Raw genomic sequence first — 6448 nt, forward strand, 5'->3', positions numbered from 1 at the left:
TGGAGTCACTATTGACAATCCATCACGACCTCCTCGGCGGCATTACAGCCGGCAGCGGCCGCGGCGACAGCAGCAGTAGGGGAAGCGGTTGCTACTGCAGTGGCGGCGGCGGGAACGACGGGGGTGGCGGAGGGCCTAGCCTTGCCCCTGGTTTTGGCAGGAGGGGAGCAGATTCTGCTCCCGGCCCGGTGATTGGCCGGCTTACCAACTGTCGCGCATGCTTGACAGTGTAGCGGGGCGGAGCACGAGCCGGCCCTGTGACCAAGGGCTGGCATACTTAAAGATTCGGATAGTATTGAGTTAATTGCAGCCACAGTTTTGAGTGTTTATTGAATGATATGTTTTCATCACCAGTAACCAAGTATAAAAAATAATTAATTTGCTTTAATCCTAGCTCTTCAGGGATCCTTTTACCATAAATTGTGAATGTGTTGCTGTACATAAAATCCTATATTTTGCCTCATAATTATTTAATAACAAACATCAATTAGAAGTAAAGTTGAGGACCCTTTAGCCACCTGTTTCGACAAGACATCGGTATATAGAACCACAAGAGCCATATCATGAGGATCTAGGAACAAAACACCAGTTTCCTAATCATCAAATCCTGTTTGTTTTTCTATTTCGACTATTCAAAAGCCATCCTCTAATAAAATCGCATTGAATAATTGATTGACTCGCATCTGAATCACCACGAAGCGTAGCGGAACTATCAATTTTATTTACTCGTCAGACATTAAAGAGATCATAAACTGTAACTTAAGACACGCAGTTCTTGGTAAATTCTAATTTGTCGCAAGACGAAATCGTATCAAACCCAGACGGGATTGAAGACAAGTGATTGCAAGCAATTATCTTTTCGACTCCTAAGGTCATACACGTTCCGCTTTAAGAAAGATATGACCTCGTGTACACTGAGATGCAAAAGGGCATAAGTTTATGGATTTCCATATTGACTTAAGTCGTATTATCTCAAGTGCGACAACGCTCTCAAAACTATGACAGGAAGCGAGGCGCATGCCTTTCTTCAGGCGTTCACAATCTTTGGATACATTTTCTTTACTGGTCTTAGACGCCGATAGATCTGAGGAATGTGAAATATTTATGTGTTTTTTACATTAAATCATTGTGTTCAAGTGCAAAAGCATTCGTGAGATGATTTCTTAACTAATTTTTCAGGTTTTGTTCAGAAAAAGTTAAGCTTTTCTCAAATGAGAAAAATCATTTTATTCCGTACTGTAGAAAAGCATTTCTTGTATGTACGTAGCTTTATTTCGTCATAAAATCAAACACAATCATGTAATCAACCATTATAATTACATAAACCAGAATAATTAAACTAAATCTTAGTTTCATAGATCTGTTATAAATGCTAGGTGGTACAAAATAAACAAATTACTCGTACCTACATTAGACTTGTGAAGCTGACGCCTGGTTGCGAACTCCTGACTATGATGCAGAGCTATAGCAACATTTATTGAGTTTAATTACCGCAACACCTTACTTTATTTACCACGTAATTGCGAGATTTTTTTTTCATATTGCTTTTTTCTCAGTTTATTTATTTAGGTATTACGCAATGCAATTGGTAGTCGAGATTCCGGTAGTAAATTTTGTTTAACAGGATGACAATATGATTGTTAAATGGCCATATCAAGTATCCTTTTCTGAACTTTGTTTGGTTTTCATTAAATTTCTTTAAGGTTTTTCAAGGTCAAGGAAAATGTACGGCATATCTTTTTTGGTTATTTTCTCTGATAGATTGACGATAAGCACCCATACAGTTAGATGCAATAATATTATGAAACAATTGTGTTATATTATACACAACTTATTGCATAACAATGTCAAGGGCAAACCTACTAAAAGGAAAAAAAAATTTATCAATAAACACATTCTTCTACACCTAAATATCATACAAATTCATGCATTCCTTAGTTCCTCATACTATTAAGTACGTATACGTATATTTTCCATGTCAACGATCAAAGAAAAATCGCTAAAGAGCAAGCATGTCATATAAGGGACATTGCATGTCCACAACGTTGTTAAAACAAGATCCTGATTACCAACCGGGGATGTGTCTATTGGCCTAGACGAACTACTTTCTATTTTAAACTCGTCTTAACATAAGTACTCAGGTATTTAGTTAATCATTCTAACGCTATGCAAACTGTTCCTTTTTTTCTGATGTTTGTCAACATTTTCTTAAGTAAGGTGATGTTTCTTTTTTTGTAGATAGATATGATTCAATCTGTTTTATTATATACCTATGTGAAGTATAAATAAGTTATGTTATTCGGTCTATGTATGAAGCAAGTAGCTGGACTTTGAACCTTCGAACCTGCGGAGTTCCTATCGATCGACTTACTATAACAACATATTAATATCAAAATAGTATGATGTTCTTACTTGTGCAAGGAAAAATTCACTTGGAAAATCTTAAACAGGTGCGCTATGGAAAATACATCACTTTAGCAATACGAAGAAGTAAGTACAAAACGCAAACTGAACAATTAAAAATTCCTACTAAAAGTAAAATCGAATTAATTCTCAGTAGCTCTAGAGCGTCAAAAAACACAAGTATGCCAAAATGTCCCAAGAGGCCTATACTACTAAACACTTAACGATAATCACAGAAGATTTTCCCATAAAAAATATTCGATAGCCAATTGAATTAATACAGTACAAAAAGTCTGGTTTGAACTGGCTTTGGGCCACTTGATCACAATCGTGCAAACATCACAGTATGAGTAATGTTGTATGTTTATATATAAGTACTATTGTATATATCATATCGATTAGTTGCTCTAATTTCGGCACACGTCCGGAAGCGAAGAGATTCCGTACTACCGGACTTATAATTGGAGGTTGTGCTAAAGAGTTCTCACGCGATCGTGATATGGCACTGATGGCTGGTGACTCACAGCATACCGCTCTCTTTGTAATATTGTAAGTTAAAGCATCAGTCAGTGATCATGGCCTAGAATTGCTGGGGAAATTCTGAAGGTTTCAAGCTATACCTTCTATTATTAGATCAAAACAAAAGGTAATCGCAACAGTTGTGCGGTTGTGATTCCAAATATTATTATCTCTATCGAATCATGAAGTAAAGAAAAGTTCACATTACATATTTTACGAATATATTGGAAAGGAATCAGAACTGGATATAACTGGTTTATTTACACCTGTTTTTACGGTATTACTAGAATCCAACACGTGTCACAGATTTTTTGTGTTAATTCATGAACAAGAGTCCTTAATACAAGTAGTTATAATATGACGAGAACAATTATGATGAGTAAGAAAAAAGAACCCACTTACAACACAAATGTACTTATACATCTCAGAAACACTGACGATATAATAAGACGAAAAAATAATCATCATCTTAAGTTGTCATTGGGTTTTTTTAGGTTATCTCAAAGTGGACTCTATTGAATGTTAAAAAAGTGTAAAATACAATACGTACTACGAGTATTTAGTACACTTCACTGCTTAAGTGCCATGGCAATAAAATAAGTCAAATAATTGTAAATTAATTCATACTATTCTGAACTGGATTGTTGGTTTATTAAATAAACAATAGGCCGTAACTTCCTCCACTCATTACCTTTCTGTATTTTCCTTATTTTTATTTACAATATTATTAATTTCACACCACAACGTGACTTCAACTTAATTGCAACCACACAAAATGATCTGTGGTTAAAATGCATTAAGCATTAAAATAAAAAAATCCCGAAACCTACACTGAGTGATTAGTAGCATATCTCTACGATCGGACAATTTTAATGACGTAAAATATAAATTACAAAGGTAATAAAACAATTGTAGGTCGTGTTGGTTTGCGGTGTTTCCCAAATTTCTTTTATCATTGTATTCTAGTTCCGATTCCGATGTACCAAGGTTACGGGCACTACTGAATGAATGATGCCCACTTAAACGTGAATCATGCGACCAAATGGAACGCGTGCTGCAAAAATGATGAGTAACAAGATAGACGCTCTCAGCAACTGTTTGAGAAACAAAATGTACACGGTCTGGACCCATGGACACACAAAAGTTAAGTACAGAAGTTCATTCATGGAAAAAAGAACTAAAATTCGTAATGTCTAATATTGTTTCGTCTACACTGTTTTATAACTGGTTACTTGTGTAATTTGTACTTAATTTTATCTACACAGCCTCATTGGTCGAATGGTCGCAAGTGCAACTGCCGGACAAGGGGTTTCGGGTTTAATTCCCGGGTAGGGCCAAGTATTACTGGGTTATAAAATAAAAACCAAGTTTCGGTTTTTCGAAAATTTCTCAGTAGTGGCACGAAGTTTAGCATTGTCTAGTATATGGCAGTAGGCTCACCCCCTATTACATGGGACTTATAACACAAATGGTAAAAGTTGGTGTGCATTGTGTAGCATTACGAGTCGTAATATGCACCTCTGATACCGTACTAATTCAAGGAAGTGTTCATCATAAAAAAATTGTAGACCGTTATAAAATTTGAATTAAATTAACGACTTCATAATACAAGACAAAAGTGTGAATACTCCTCAACAATTTTACATTTTGTAATTTTAACTTTACGTTGGCTGATACGAAGAGGTCTTCTGTGTTCATTCATTGAGCGATTCATCTTCAATTATAAACTGATTCATACAATTCCAGGATTTGTTCCTGGATTTCAGTAGCAGATGTCAAAAATAAGGATGAATTTGCTAATGACGTATTAGGTAAGTATTAAAAAAAATATCTGCGGTTTAGGTCAAACCGAGTAGAGTCATTGAAACCACAATTTGTATCATTTTAATTATTTTTTTATTTTATTCATCGTTTGAATTAGTCATTTTTACTAGTAATCGTTACTTTTATTTCTAGGATTGGCGCCAGTGGTTAGTCAAATGTCAATTGTGTGCAAAGGAAATAATTCAAATTATTTCTTTTTTACCAAAAACTATTTAAAAGAAAGTAATATTAATCGTAAACCGCATTCACAGTTCACTGGACTATATTTCCATTAGGAAGTAAAGTTATAAAGCTGAAGGTCTGACTAACTATAATTATCTCTCTAGAACTAAACTATGCGAAACCTAAATAGTGCAAAAAGTTACAAGGTCCCGATTCGTCATCCCATAGCGCTGATCACACACATTCTTTCACCATACACCATAAACTTCCCGTGTTCCACAGACTGAACATAATGATTCATACAACAGTCATTATGACTCACACTCACACAAGATGTTCACCTGTACCTTTACAAATCGCATTGACAATTGGATTACATGACTTAGGACTTATGTACAGAGTTACGTATAAAATTAACGGGTGATTGCTTCTCTGTATATATTACTGACGTCAACTTCGCAATTTGAATATTTCGACAGCGTGTTTGTAAAAAGTGTCTTAAAATGAAATCAATAGATTCCTTTTTTAAATAAAAAAATATTAGTCATCTAAGTTAAATATTGGGCTGTATTTTGCACGTGTTCTCACAGTCAGTGTAATCTGGCCCTAAAGTCTAGGATCCGCAGACAAATAACAGTAGTGTGATTCAGCTTATGCAAATACGTTGCTCAGTCGTATGTCCCATTGACGTTTGTTTGTTGAATGAGTGAGTATCGTAGTGTTGTCTCGTTTTGCAATACCACGTAGTAAGCACCCATAGTTTATTTTTGGTTATTGGTTTAATGACTTAAGCCAATGTTATTGCGTCTAATAGTTTAATAACGTCACGACTAACTAAATTATACCCTTATATAGTTGAGCAGAGGTGTGTACGCCTACACCTATTTGTCATTACATATGCCTAAGCATTGACGTCTCTAGTTATTGTTATGAGTTATAGTTATTTGAATACTATTTGTAATAGTGACACGCTTTGCATGATATAATTTTACAAGACTATTTTATCTACATGCCAAAAGCATAACGTAATTCTCTTGACCATAAAGTATATTTATAGTAATGAACAGGACTCTTAGTACGACTTAGCTTTACGTTTAAAGTAAGTAGTAAACGCCGAACGTGCTCTCGTTTCGAATACTTTAAACGTAAAGCTACTAAGGGCACAGAAAAGTTATGAAACATACGTAATCAAAGTTTATTATTATAAATAGATAAGATTTTTACTTTTTACAAATATACACAGGTTATCATCCTAAAGTTCGTATTACTATTAAAAGCATCTGAATAAGAGTCAATAAGAACTATACCTCTTTTTAAGGGGGAAAATCATCCAATGACTTCTCCCGTCTTGGGCGAGGCGAAAGGAAGTGTCAGACTTACAGACTAAAAACCACCCCCGATTCCTACTCCTACTTTTCGAGCCGGAGTCCCGGTAAAGCCGCTACGTAGTCCGCAGCTCCGGAAGAACAATACCTGACACGCGAATTTAACTCTTATATGCTCAGTAGTACTGCTTGTTACCATTAAACCAAAGAGGCAG

This window comes from Spodoptera frugiperda, chromosome 31 (genome assembly GCF_023101765.2).
Source record: "Spodoptera frugiperda isolate SF20-4 chromosome 31, AGI-APGP_CSIRO_Sfru_2.0, whole genome shotgun sequence".
NCBI classification, from domain to species: Eukaryota; Metazoa; Arthropoda; class Insecta; order Lepidoptera; family Noctuidae; genus Spodoptera; species Spodoptera frugiperda.